Source organism: Hyperolius riggenbachi, chromosome 2, assembly GCF_040937935.1.
Source record: "Hyperolius riggenbachi isolate aHypRig1 chromosome 2, aHypRig1.pri, whole genome shotgun sequence".
In the NCBI taxonomy this organism is placed as follows: domain Eukaryota; kingdom Metazoa; phylum Chordata; class Amphibia; order Anura; family Hyperoliidae; genus Hyperolius; species Hyperolius riggenbachi.
Genome location: NC_090647.1, coordinates 395,283,225 through 395,297,760, shown reverse-complemented (window position 1 = coordinate 395,297,760; position 14,536 = coordinate 395,283,225). Strand labels below are relative to the sequence as shown.

The 14,536-nt window shown below is 45.3% G+C and overlaps 1 protein-coding gene across 14 annotated transcripts in view; it reads left to right on the top strand.

Annotated features, from left to right (window-relative positions):
* PLXNA2 (plexin A2) overlaps positions 1 to 14,536 on the top strand; it is a 3,799,727-nt gene that overhangs the window by 738,976 nt on the left and 3,046,215 nt on the right. The window lies entirely within an intron of this gene.

The window sequence follows — 14,536 nt, the reverse complement described above, 5'->3', positions numbered from 1 at the left end:
TTTGGGCTATTTCTTGGAAGGTGATATTAACCACCCTGGCGTTCTATTTTTTATTATTATTTAAATATTTATTTAAATAATATTTATTATTATTATATAAAATTATATTTTTTGCTTTTTTTATTAAATCATGTAGCTAGCCTAGCGCTAGCTACATGATTCCCCCCTCCCTGCGGCGTCCCTCCTTACCCTCCGATCGCCGCCGGCGCATTAGCCCGTCCGGAAATCCCGTTCTGAATGGGATTTCCTTTAGGGCTTCCCCCATCATGGCGATGATCGTGATGACGTCATCGACGTCGTGACACCATCCGGAGTCCCGATCCACCCCGCATCGCTGCCTGGCACTGATTGGCCAGGCTGCGCATGGGGTCTGCAGGGGGGGGGCTCCTTTCACGTCAGGTAGCGGCAGATCGGCGGTGAGCGGCGGCGATTGAATCCCCCACGCAACTAGCAAAGTGCTAGCTGCGTGGTTTAAAAAAAATAAAATAGCAAAATCGGCCCAGCGGGGCCTGTGCGGCGCCCTCCGGCGGTAATGGACAAGCTGAGCTTGTCCATACAGCTAAGGAGATTAAGAAGTAGCTAGCTGATCTCATATTGATTACCTTCACAGGGTTTGACTAACTGGGTTCTAATTTCCTGTGCTGTAAAGATGTATATCATTGAGAAGGCCTTCATTTTGAGTACTCTGTGAATAGATTAGTTGTGCAGGTGCAAGTGAGTGAAGCTGTTTGTGTATTGGTGTATTGTAGTGCTGTTTGTCAAACATTTATTTTAGTTAAGTTAATCATTGTTTCAGTAAAATATTGGATGTAGAGGGTTTTTTTTTGTTTTTGTTTTTTTTTTAAGACAGAACAGTGAACATTTTGTTTTGTAAGATTTTGTAAATGCACCAGTGTCTACTCGATCTGCAGACTGGCTGTTTCAGCCTGGAATTGGAAAGTGTAAACATTGTCTGTGTTCCACAACATTCTCAGTATGGTCATGGTTTTCGCAGTTGCGCAGTAGATAGCGTGAGACTGGTGACATCTGGAATGCACCCATATCCCATTTTCAGGGGTAGTTAACATTTGTTCATTTCGAGGGTTTCATATATACAAGATGTATTTCTAAATGTCGTAGAGAGCGTTCATATTAATCTCAGCTTTTCTCCATATCCAGTTTGTTATATGCTGATGTCCGTTTTTTGTTCTGCGTGTTCCCGTTACTATTGATGCTATTTTCAAGATAAGTTTCTGTAACAAAGTTTGCACCGTGTATCACTGTTTGATACAATAAAAGTTTTATTTATGTTTCCATGTGAGAATGTGAGAGTATTTTAGTGGGAGTTGTTTTTATGTGAGGGCGAATTTGTTGTTGGCTTCTAGATGGAATATTCCTATCCTTTCCATGGAGAGGCAGATCTATGTTACCGCTATCGATGATTCTCCCCTACAGAATAGACAGCCTCTCTCTCAGACTCCCCTCCTTACTCTTCAGGTGGGGGTTCTACATAAGGAGGAAATGCAATTCTATGTTCTCAACATGTCCTCCTCTACCATTGTCTTGGGTTTACCCTGGTTACGTAAACACTCCCCTCAGATAGATTGGAACACTGGGCAGCTGCTGGCATGGTCACCAGATTGCCAGGATCTATGTATGGGAAAAATCGCCATTTGCTCTGCTGACTTCCAGGTGGAGGGGATTCCTCCTCAGTATGCTACCTATTCTGATGTGTTTTGTCCTCGTTCAGCTGACAAGCTTCCTCCTCACAGGGATTTTGATTGCCCCATAGATTTAAGGCCTTGTACCATGCCTCCCAGGGGTCATTTATACAATCCTTCCGGCCCTGAACAGCTAGCCATGAAAGATTATATCAGGGAGAACCTTGAGAAAGGTTTTATCCGTCCCTCCAAATCACTGGCAGGGTCCGGATTCTTTTTTGTTGAGAAAAAAGATGGTGGACTCCGACCCTGCATAGATTACAGAGCTTTGAACAAAATCACAATACCAAACCACTACCCACTGCCTTTAATTGAGGACTTGTTTTCGCAAGTTTCTGGGGCTCAGTTGTTCTCCAAGCTGGACCTGAGAGGGGCTTATAATTTGATACGTATCCGACAGGGAGATGAGTGGAAAATGGCCTTCAAAACACCCGATGGGCATGATGAATACTTAGTGATGCCCTTCGGATTGTGCAATGCCCCGGCAGTTTCCCAAGAATTTGTCAATGAAATCTTCAGGGAGGTTCTGGGACGTTTTGTTGTGGTATATCTGGACGACATTTAATTTTTTTCTAAAACCCCCAGAAAACACAGGGAGCATGTCAAATTTGTGTTAGAGAGACTCAGACAGAACTGTCTATATGCCAAGCTAGAAAAATGCTTATTTGAAGTCTCAGAGGTATCATTCTTGGGTTACAATATATCCACTAATGGTCTGTCCATGCATACCAAGAAGGTTTCAGCGGTTTTGGAATGGCCACAACATGCTGGATTGAAGGCACTCCAAAGATTTGTGGGGTTTGCAAATTATTATAGGAAATTCATTATGGGGTTCTCCACTGTGGTTACGCCCCTCACTGACTTAACCAAAAAGGGAGCGGATACCTATAATTGGTCCAGAGAGGCCTGCGCAGCCTTCTCTCAATTAAAGACCCTTTTTTGTTCGGCTCCTATCCTGCGACATGTGGATGTGACACGTCCTTTTATTGTGGAGGTGGATGCCTCGGAGATAGGTGTGGGGGTTGTTCTGTCTCAACATTTAGGAATCCAGGGGCGGTTACACCCGTGTGCCTTCTTTTCACGCAAATTTTCATCCGCGGAAAAAAATTATGATATTGGTAACCGGGAATTGTTGGCCATCAAGATGGCCTTTGAGGAGTGGCGTCACTGGTTGGAAGGGGCGGAGCATGTGATTACGGTATACACAGACCATAAGAATCTGGAGTATATCAAAGGGGCAAAGAGGCTCAACCCGAGACAAGCACGTTGGGCACTCTTTTTCTCCCGATTCAGGTTTATAATTACATACAAACCTGGCAATAAGAACATTAAGGCCGACGCATTGTCCCATTGCTTTGAACCGGAGCAGTCCAGCCCTCACTCCCCGTAAATATCTTGCCTGAGCACTGTAACAGTTAGTGTCAGCAAGTGACAGAGTTCTGATTATTTGGTGATCTGCAGTATCACCAATAATACAGAAACTATATCTGATTATGTGGTGATCTGCAGAATGACCAATACTGCAGAAATAGCAACAGTAGCTCAGGAGCACTCCCAAGTGATAGCCCCTGGCTGTGGGGAATATCGCTAGAACTAGAGAGGTCGTACAGGCAGGGTCGGTAACTGATCGGTCAGGTCGCAGTACAAAATCGGTAAACAGAAACGTAGTCAGAGGGTAGCCAAGATCGGCTGCAATCAGATATGCGGAAGTACAGAATCAGAAGGCAAGAGCAGAGTCGAGGTCGGGCCGGGGTCGGCAACAAGACAGATAGGCAGAGTACAGAATCGTGAGGCAAAGGATAGTCGAGAGTTCAGGCAAGGTTCATACACATAAAGACAATAATATCAATTATAATTATAGCTATTAAACAATTCCTATCTTGTGTGAAATCCCCGGTTTCCTCCGAAATCAAAGCACACCGGAACTATCTAAGGTCTGAGAGCTTAACCGCAAAGTTTCAGCAACAGCAGACAATGATGCACTGACAGTTTAGGCCTAAATACAGACAGAGCATTCACAAGTTCCGCCCAGCAGATTCCAGCCAATCAGTGCCAAAAGTCAGCCCCGCCCTGTCAGCTGTGACCCGCCTCCTCAAAGCATAAAGGTCCTGTCTCCTGGTGCGCGCGAGTGCTGCCCTGCTTTGATGAACTCTGGTAAGACCTAACCTGGTGGGAAGCGATGCCGAGGAGGCTGCGGCGGAATCCGTCGTGACGTCAGACGCGAGAGCGGCGGTCGTGCCGCTCTCCGCTCCAGAGGTAATTTTGCTGTTACTGACAAGCACATAGTGGTGGCCGCTACAGAACCTATGGTGGATCTGACAATCACTCTGCAGCCTTATCAGATTGATGCTCCAGAGGGAAAGCCAGATGGTACCCTGTTTGTCCCATTACATTTGCGCCTTCAAGTTCTACAGATGTTTCATAGCCATACGAATGTAGGACATCCTGGTATAGCCAGAATGGAAGAATTACTGTGTTGTAGTGTGTGGTGGCTGTCACTGAAAAATGATTTTAGAGAGTTTGTGATGTCCTGTACAGTCTGTGCTCGCAGCAAGCCATCCAAACAGGCTCCTGCGGGGACACTGCAGTCTTTGCCAATACCCACAGAACCATGGACTCACATTTCCATGGATTTTTTGGGGGAACTCCCTGCTTCAGAAGGGAAAACTGTGATTTGGGTGGTTGTGGACCACTTTAGTAAAATAGTTCACTTTGTGCCTCTAAAAAAACTCCTGTCTGCCCAAGAGCTGGCGGACCTCTTTGTTACTCACATCTTTCGCTTGCATGGGATACCAGTGAACATAGTGTCAGACAGGGGAGTACAGTTCGTATCAAAATTTTGGCGAGCATTCTGTCAACATTCTTGTCCTTTTCCTCAGGTTACCACCCTCAAACGAATTGACAAACTGAGAGGATGAACCAGTCCCTGGAGCAATTTCTGCATTGCTACGTAGCAGATTCACAGCATGAGTAGGTCAAATACCTCTCTTTTGCGGAATTTGCTCACAACAATCTTAAGAACGCTTCCTCTGGGTTTTCTCCGTTTCAGGTAGTCACAGGGAGGTCGCCAAAGTTTTCCCCTTTACCTGCAAGTAATTCTCCCTTCCCTGCATTAGAAGGGTGGCAGGACTCTTTAAAAAGAATCTGGTCTTTAGTAAAAGTCAATTTGGCGAAAGCATTTGAGACACAAAAGAGGCAGGCTGATAGGAAGCATTCTCCTGAATGGAATTTTGCTCCAGGGGATATGGTATGGGTCTCCACTCGTCATATAGCGTTAAGACAACCCTCCGCTAAATTGGGGCCTAAATATATTGGTCCATATTCGGTTTCTAAAAAAATCAATGAAGTGACATATAGAGTTGCTCTGCCCTCTACCATGAGAGGTGTGAAGTCCTTTCATGTGTCATTGTTGAAGCCTGCTGTGTATGTAGACTCCTCGCCCCCCCCCCCCCTGTTGTGATTGATGGGGAGCCCGAATATGAGATTGAGGAGATCTTGGACTCTCGCAAAGTGCGAAACTCTGTGCAGTATTTAGTTCATTGGAGAGGTTATGGTCCTGAGGAGAGAACTTGGGTACCAGATCACCGACTGCATGCGGAGGAGTTAAAACGGTAATTTCATACTTTACACCCTGAGAAACCGTTCAAGGCATGTCCGGAGTCCATGCCTCGTGGGGAGGGGGGGGGGGGTAATGTCACGCCGGCTATTGATGCGAATAGCGGCGCAGCCGCCACTTCCGCATCTGGCGTCGCGGCAGCTCCCGCTGCGGAGTCTCCAGGCCTCCCACCGGTGTCAGGGAGGTCCGGTCTGTTTGGGGATGTGGGCGAGCATCATTAGCTATCAGTAAAGGAGGTGAGAAGATGTATAAAAATGTGTGTGAAGGATTGCGGAATGGCCGCTGCGTGCTCTGACGGCGTGGCGGCTGTTTCCGCGTCCAGTCCAGCGGTTTACGCGCGGCGACATGTGTCTGATGTGATACAGCCTTCCTGTGCACATAGGCTGAGGAATACACGCGCGCGCGCGGCAAGACGGAAGCTTTATGGGAAGCAGAGAGGGATCAGCTGACTCCGTTAATCAGCTGATCCAAGGAGCGATGCAGATTGGCTGGAAGGGACTGGGCGGTGCTGGCCAGCGCTGCACTATATAACCACTCGTCCCTCAGTCTTCCATCGTCTGCCGTTGCATATGCTTCATGTGTTAGCACACAGACCTTAGTCAGATCCTACAGTGTGGTTGAACCAGGAAGGACCTGGGAATCCACACTGAGCTAGATTACCTTCTCATGTTATGTTATTCTATGTTATGCTTTAGACCAGTTCCAGGGTGTTGTGACTACGGACCTCACACCCAAGACTAAGATACTGTGTCAGTTCTATGTTACGCTTTAGACCAGTTCCAGGGTGTTGTGACTACGGACCTCACACCCAAGACTAGGATACTGTGTCAGTTCTATGTTATGCTTTAGACCAGTTCTAGGGTGTTGTGACTACAGACCTCACACCCAAGACTAGGATACTGTGTCAGTTCTATGTTATGTAATACTATGTTATGTAATAGACTAGTTCCGGGGTGTTGTAAATACAGACCACACACCCAAGACTAGCACTGTGTACCTGTACTTCATTATCTCGCCACTAGGGTGTTGAGAGATAGGATCTCACATCCAGATAGGACATATCTGTTCTTATTAGCAGCAGGGCTTCCTGCAACCAGGCCTAGGCTCCTCACCCACAGCCAGGGGTGAATCTCCTTCTCCTTTCTGCCTCCAGTTCTTCTGGCGGTTCTCTCTCAAAGTGTTACTGTTGCATCAGGTGTCCAGAGGTTAGACATACCTGGATTATTAGTGATTCTGCAGATCATTCATAATCTGGTGTATATCTGCATTACTGGTGAGTCTGCAGCTCACCAATAATCAGATTCTCTCTGCGTGTTGACACCCATCGTTACAGAACGGCAGACCAAAACAATATGGACGCACTTGACAGTCATCTGCTTGCACTCACCACCTCGGTGGAGAATTGCATCAGCGTGCTGGATAGTCATCAGACCCAGATTAATGCTTTGTCTGGGTCTATACAAGCCCTTTAGACGACTGTTAACTCGATCCCCTCTTGTTACAGACTTACATATGCCTGTGCCTGAGAAGTTTTCTGGTCATAGATCTGACTTTCGAAACTTTAAAAATCGAGTGTTATCTTACTTTGAGTTGAGACCTAATGCTTCAGGTACTGTGGCCCAGAGAATTACCTTCATTAAGACATTATTGACTGGGGATTCCCAGACCTGGGCATATGGTCTTCCGCCGGGGGATGGGGCCCTGTCCTCAGTGGAGGAATTTTTCAAAGCTATGGCCATAATTTACGATGATCCGGACTCTGCCTCGACCGCTGAGCGGAAGCTCAAGATGTTGCGGCAAGGCAGAGATTCGGCAGAAACTTATTCAGGTTCAGGAAGTGGGCAGTGTCAGCTAGATGGGGCTCATTTGCATTATTATATTGTTTTTTGTAAGGATTGTCAGATGCAGTGTCTAATCTAATGTTAGGATATCCTGAACCTAAAACCATTGATGAAGCCATTTCACTAGATCAGAGTAGACTGTCGCCTACGGTATCAGAGACAAAGCAGGGGTAGGAGTAGTGTGAGATATGTGTCCTACGCTTCCTCGCCACCTACCTCACCTTCCACTGAACCCATGCAGATTGGACGTTCAAAATTGTCCCGGGTCGAGCAGACTCGTAGAAAGACTGAGCAGCTCTGCTTGTACTGTGCAGAGGAGGGTCATAAAGCACACAACTGTCCCAAGAAGTCGGGAAACGCTGTCGCTTAGGAGTGGTCAGAGGTAACAATAACAATAACAATAATATTTATATAGCGCTTTTCTCCCTGGGGACTCAAAGCGTAACACCCTAAGCGCACAGAGTTTACCTCTCAAAGACGATCAACTGCTCCTCCCTTGCACCAACTCATGGGAAGACCAGACAGTTTCTACTGAGGCCTTTCTCGACTCCGGCTCGGCTGCCAATTTTATTGACTATGATTTTGCTAAAAAAACTGGGAATTCCTATTGTCCCATTGAGCCATACAGTGTTGGTTACTGCGGTGGATGACTCTCCTCTGCAGAATAAATACCCTCTGTCTCAAACTCTGTCTCAAACTGAGTTGGGGGTCACCATAGGGGTTTTACATAGGGAGAGTGTGCAGTTTTTTGTGTTACGAATGGCAACTTCCACCATCATCCTTGGTCTGCCATGGTTGCGACTCCACGCCCCTCAGATTGATTGGGCCTCTGGTCAGCTAACAAGCTGGTCTACCTGCTGTTATCATCATTGTCTGGCGAAGGTAACCATGGGTAACACCAGAATCCAGGTGGAAGGATTGCCAGAGCAGTATAAAGATTTTGCTGATGTCTTTTGTCCTAAGTCAGCAGACAGATTACCCCCTCACCGTCCCTTTGATTGTCCTATTGATTTAAGATCTGGTTGTATGCCTCCTAGGGGTCATCTTTATAACCTGTCCGGGCCAGAGAAGTTGGCAATGCAGGAGTACATCAAAGAAAATGTAGCTAAGGGTTTTATCTGCCCCTCCCGGTCACCTGCGGGCGCTGGGTTCTTTTTTGTTAAGAAAAAAGATGGAGGCCTCCGCCCTTGCATCGACTATATCGGGTCTTAATATCTATCTTATATCTACTCTATGTTACACTAGACTACCTATGTACAGCATACATCATATCAGATTACAGAAAGGAATGAACATACTTAGAGAAATAATTGGGTTCCAGCCAGTAGAAGTCAGAGATGGAGGGCATGAAAGTATGAAGCAGAGTGAGCTCTGAGCGCCCCCCTAGGTGTTTAATACCGACTAGGAAAGAGTTAAACGTGACATCATATTCGCCATCCCCTAGACCAGACTATTGGATGAGCCCTATCGTGGTGTCATAATACCCACCCACTCGATTAATATTTAATGTCACCTTTCCTTTACTTACTGGAATGTGGATATTTAGTAAATACGGCTGATGTTTACTGTTCCTGTGGTGTACGTGTTGAGGTCAGAGTAGGCCGATGGCCTTCTTTTAGGAACATGTTCTCAGTATCTGCTTGAGACAAAATGAATAACAAGCAGACACTGAGATTCTTAGGCCTGCATCACAAGAAATTATATTTTAACCACTTAAGGAATGCAGTCATAAAACCCCTTAAGGACCAGAGCATTTTTTCCATTCAGACCACTGCAGCTTTCACGGTTTATTGCTCGGTCATACAACCTACCACCTAAATGAATGTTACCTCCTTTTCTTCTCTCTAATACAGCTTTCTTTTGGTGCTATTTGATTGCTCCTGCGATTTTTACTTTTTATTATATTCATCAAAAAAGACATGAATTTTGGCAAAAAAATGATTTTTTTAACTTTCTGTGCTGACATTTTTCAAATAAAGTAAAATTTCTGTATACATGCAGCGCGAAAAATGTGGACAAACATGTTTTTGATTAAAAAAAAACCCATTCAGTGTATATTTATTGGTTTGGGTAAAAGTTATAGCGTTTACAAACTATGGTGCAAAAAGTGAATTTTCCCATTTTGAAGCATCTCCGACTTTTCAGAGCACCTGTCATGTTTCATGAGGTGCTAAAATTCCAGGATAGTATAAATATCCCCCAAATGACCCCATTTTGGAAAGAAGACATCCCAAAGTATTCACTGAGGGGCATGGTGAGTTCATAGAAGATTTTATTTTTTGTCACAAGTTAGCGGAAAATGACATTTTGTGACAAAAAAAAGGGAAATTTTTTTTTCCATTTCTTCTAACTTGCGACAAAAAAAAATGAAATCTGCCACGGACTCACTATGCTCCTCTCTGAATACCTTGAAGTGTCTACTTTCCAAAATGGGATCATTTATGGGGTGTGTTTACTGACCTGGCATTTTGGGGGGTGCTAAATTGTAAGCACCCCTGTAAAGCCTAAAGGTGCTCATTGCACTTAGGGCCCCTTAGCGCAGTTAGGCTGCAAAAAAAGTGCCACACATGTGGTATCGCCGTACTCAGGAGAAGTAGTATAATGTGTTTTGGGGTGTATTTTTACACATACCCATGCTGGGTGGGTGAAATATCTCTGTAAATCACAATTTTTTGATTTTTTTTACACACAATTGTCCATTTACAGAGATATTTCTCCCACTCAGCATGGGTATGTGTAAAAATACACCCCGAAACACATCATACTACTTCTCCTGAGTACGGCGATACCACATGTGTGGCACTTTTTTGCACCCCAAATGCGCTAAGGGGCCCAAAGTCCAATGAGTACCTTTAGGATTTCACAGGTCATTTCACGACATTTGGTTTCAAGACTACTCCTCACGGTTTAGGGCCCCTAAAATCCCAGGGCAGTATTGGATCCCCACAAGTGACCCCATTTTAGAAAGAAGACACCCAAAGGTATTCCGTTAGGAGTATGGTGAGTTCATAGAAGATTTTATTTTTTTGTCACAAGTTAGCGGAAATTGATTTTAATTGTCTTTTTTCACAAAGTGTCATTTTCCGCTAACTTGTGACAAAAAATAAAATCTTCTATGAACTCAACATACTCCTAACTAAATACCTTGGGGTGTCTCCTTTCTAAAATGGGGTGACTTGTGGGGTTCCTATACTGCCCTGGGATTTTAGGGGCCCTAAACCGTGAGGAGTAGTCTTGAAACCAAATGTCGCAAAATGACCTGTGAAATCTTAAAGGTACTCATTGGACTTTGGGCCCCTTAGCGCAGTTAGGGTGCAAAAAAGTGCCACACATGAGGTATCCCCGTACTCAGGAGAAGTATTATAATTTGTTTTGCGGTGTATTTTTACATATACCCATGCTGGGTGGGAGAAATATCTCTGTAAATGGACAATTGTGTGTAAAAAAATTAAAAAATTGTGATTTACAGAGATATTTCTCCCACCCAGCATGGGTATGTGTAAAAATACACCCCAAAACACATTATATTACTTCTCCTGAGTACGGCAATACCACATGTGTGGCACTTTTTTGCACCCCAACTGCGCTAAGGGGCCCAAAGTCCAATGAGTACCTTTAGGATTTCACAGGTCATTTTGCGAAATTTGGTTTCAAGACTACTCCTCACGGTTTAGGGCCCCTAAAATGCCAGGGCAGTATAGGAACCCCACAAGTGACCCCATTTTAGAAAGAAGACACCCCAAGGTATTCAGTTAGGAGTATGGTGAGTTCATAGAAGATTTTATTTTTTGTCACAAGTTAGCGGAAAATGACACTTTGTGAAAAAAAACAATTAAAATCAATTTTCGCTAACTTGTGACAAAAAAATAAAATCTTCTATGAACTCACCATACTCCTAACTAAATACCTTGGGGTGTCTTCTTTCTAAAATGGGGTGACTTGTGGGGTTCCTATACTGCCCTGGGATTTTAGGGGCCCTAAACCGTGAGGAGTAGTCTTGAAACCAAATGTCGCAAAATGACCTGTGAAATCTTAAAGGTACTCATTGGACTTTGGGCCCCTTAGCGCAGTTAGGGTGCAAAAAAGTGCCACACATGAGGTATCCCCGTACTCAGGAGAAGTATTATAATTTGTTTTGCGGTGTATTTTTACACATACCCATGCTGGGTGGGAGAAATATCTCTGTAAATCAGAATTTTTTGATTTTTTTACACATAATTGTCCACTTACAGAGCTATTTCTCCCACCCAGCATGGGTATGTGTAAAAATACACCCCAAAACACATTATACTACTTCTCCTGAGTACAGCGATACCTCATGTGTGACACTTTTTTAGCAGCCTAGTTGCGCAAAGGGGCCCAAAGTCCAATGAGCACCTTTAGGCTTTACAGGGGTGCTCACAATTTAGCAACCCCCCCACATGCCAGGACCGTGAACAAACCCCACAAATGACCCCATTTTGGAAAGAAGACACCCCAAGGTATTCCATGAGGGGCATGGTGAGTTCATAGAAAAAAAAATTGTCATAAGTGAGCGGAAAATGACATTTTGTGAAAAAAACATACAACAATTTCTGCTAACTTGTGACAAAAAATAAAATATTCTATGAACTCACCATGCACCTCACGGAATACTCTGGGGTGTCCTCTTTCCAAAATGGCGTCATTCGTGGGGTCTGTCCTGGCATTTTAGGGTCTCTGCAATCATTACATGTATGGCCAGTATTAGGAGTTTCTGCTATACTCCTTATTTTGGGCATACGGGTAATGCACTCTGGGCTGAAAGGAAAAATGACAGTCAATCAATCAATCAATGTGGATGAAAAAATATCTGCCAAAAAAATGTGAAAAAAAAGAGGGGAAGGCGTCTGCCAGGACATAGGAGCTGCCACCCAAAAACGTCCACCCACTCAGCTCGTATGCCCTGGCAAAGCCGATTTATCCATTCACACCGATCGATGTGGATGAACAAATCATTGCCAGAGTTCTTTTTTTGTTACAAAGTGCTTGCCAAAGCATAGGAGCTCCAACACCACCCCTCAGCTCATATGCCTCGGCAAACGTATCTTTTTTACTGCAGAGGAGAAATCTCGTCCTGCAGCGCTGCATGCACCGACTTGTGTGTAATCTGACAGACACACAATGCTTCTGTCAGGATGCACCATCAGTGCTGCAGCTCGTTGGTCGGACCACCTGGAAGGGTAAAGGATGGAAAAAAGAGAGAAAAACACACACAAAAAAACAAGCAAGCAGCAAAGCAATAACTTCATTAACATCAACTTTTATAAACTTTAATGAACATTTTTAACCCAAACATTAACATTGGGAACCAAACATTAACTTTTTTGCTTACCTGTTTTTTTATTTGTTTTTTTTTTCTTACCTTTCTGAGGACAAACCTCTCGTCCCCCATGGGACAATATGCAAAGTGCAAATCGCACAGAGATGTGGCGAAGTACATTATGCACTTTGTCCCAAGTGAAAGGAGAGGTTTCTGGCAGCACTGTGTATTAGGGTCTCTGGAAACCTGATGTCTGGGTTCACACTGCATATTGGCGTATCCGGTGGGTCGCGCGCACCGCATCGCCCTAAACAGACCTTCAGAGAATACCGCTAGAGTAGCATTCGACAGTAATCGCATTCGGCCTAGTAAGTAACTGCGTCGCCGTAGACTAACATGACTTCCGGGCCGACCCAAAATGCCACAGAAGCCACCCAGTAACGTAGGCATGCACTAGCGTTAAGTCAAGCACTTCCGGCGTAGGGGGGGGGGGGGGACCGCAAAGTGTGACTTTCGCTAGGCAATTTTCCCTAACGCATCACGCCAGTGTGAAATAGCACAGAGACCCTTGTGTGCCTACTGCTATGTTTGGAGTTCCCTACTCTCTAAAAGTGTATCTGCTCATGATACCTCTGGAAACACTCCCCTAGGCATAGACCAGGCTGGTCAGGACACATGGGACAGTAAACAGAGGTGTCACGCCTTGTTCCAGCCCTGCTGCAGACACGACAACGTTTTCTTGGGGTGCGTTGATTTGGGCCACTCGGAATGGGAAAGGCGTAGTGCCTTTCATGCAGCCGGCTAACTGCATTTTGGGGTTGGGCCACGGCACCTCCTGGATACAGGAGTTCCATAACGATGTCTTCCTGGAATTTAAGGAACGCTCCAGTTCTCCCAGCCTTACTGTAGAGAACAAAGCTGTTGTAAATACCCAATTGAATTAGATAAACAGACACTTTTTTATACCAGCGTCTGGTTTTGCGGGAAACTAAATAGGGCCCTAACATCTGGTCATTGAAGTCCACCCCTCCCATGTAAGCATTATAGTCGTGGACAGCGAGGGGTTTTTCAGTGACCTCAGTTGCCCGTTGAATTTGGACTGTCGTGTCTGTGTGAATGGTGGACAGAAGGTAAACGTCCCTCTTGTCCTTCCATTTCACCGCGAGCAGGTCATCTGTACACAAGGCAGCCCTCTCCCCCCGTGCAAGCCGGGTACTAACGAGCCGTTGGGGGAAGCCCCGGCGACTAGGCTGCACGGTGCCACAGCAGCGGATCCCTTCTATCTTTAAATGCTGATAGAGGGCCACACTTGTGTAGAAGTTGTCCACATAAAGATGGTACCTCTCCTGGAACAAAGGTGACACCAAGTCCCACACAATCTTGCCACTGCTCCCCAGGTAGTCAGGGCATCCGACCGGCTCCAATTTTGAGTCTTTTCCCTCATAGACCCTAAAACCATAAGTATAGCCTGTGGCCCTTTCACAGAGCTTATACAGTTTCACCCCATACCGGGCATGCTTGCTTAGGATGTACTGTTTGATGCCAAGGCGCCCGGTAAAATGTATGAGGGACTCGTCTACACAAATGTGCTGTTCAGGGGTATAAGCATCTGCAAATTTTGATGACATGTGGTCTATGAGGGGCCGAATTTTGTGGAGCCAGTCATAAGCAGGGTGGTCACTCCGATGACAGGTTGTGTTGTCATTGAAGTGCAGGAAGCGCAGGATCATCTCAAACCGTGTCCTGGACATGACAGCAGAGAACATGGGCAGGTGATATATTGGGCGCGTAGAGCAATAAGACCGCAATACATTCAATTTGACTAGACCCATGTTAAGGAGAAGGCCCAAAAAAGTTTTAAGTTCGGAAACTTGGAGTGGTTTCCACCGGTAAGCCTGGGAATAGTACTTATCCGGGTTGTCGGTGATGTATTGTGTGGCATAACGGTTGGTCTCAGCCACAATTAAGTCGTAGAGATCCTCGGTGAAGAACAGATGAAAAAAGTCTAGGGCCGTTACTAGATTATCTGTCTCCACCTGGACTCCAGACTGGGCGGTGAAAGGGGGCAGTACGGGTGTGGCGGAACCAGGGGATTGCC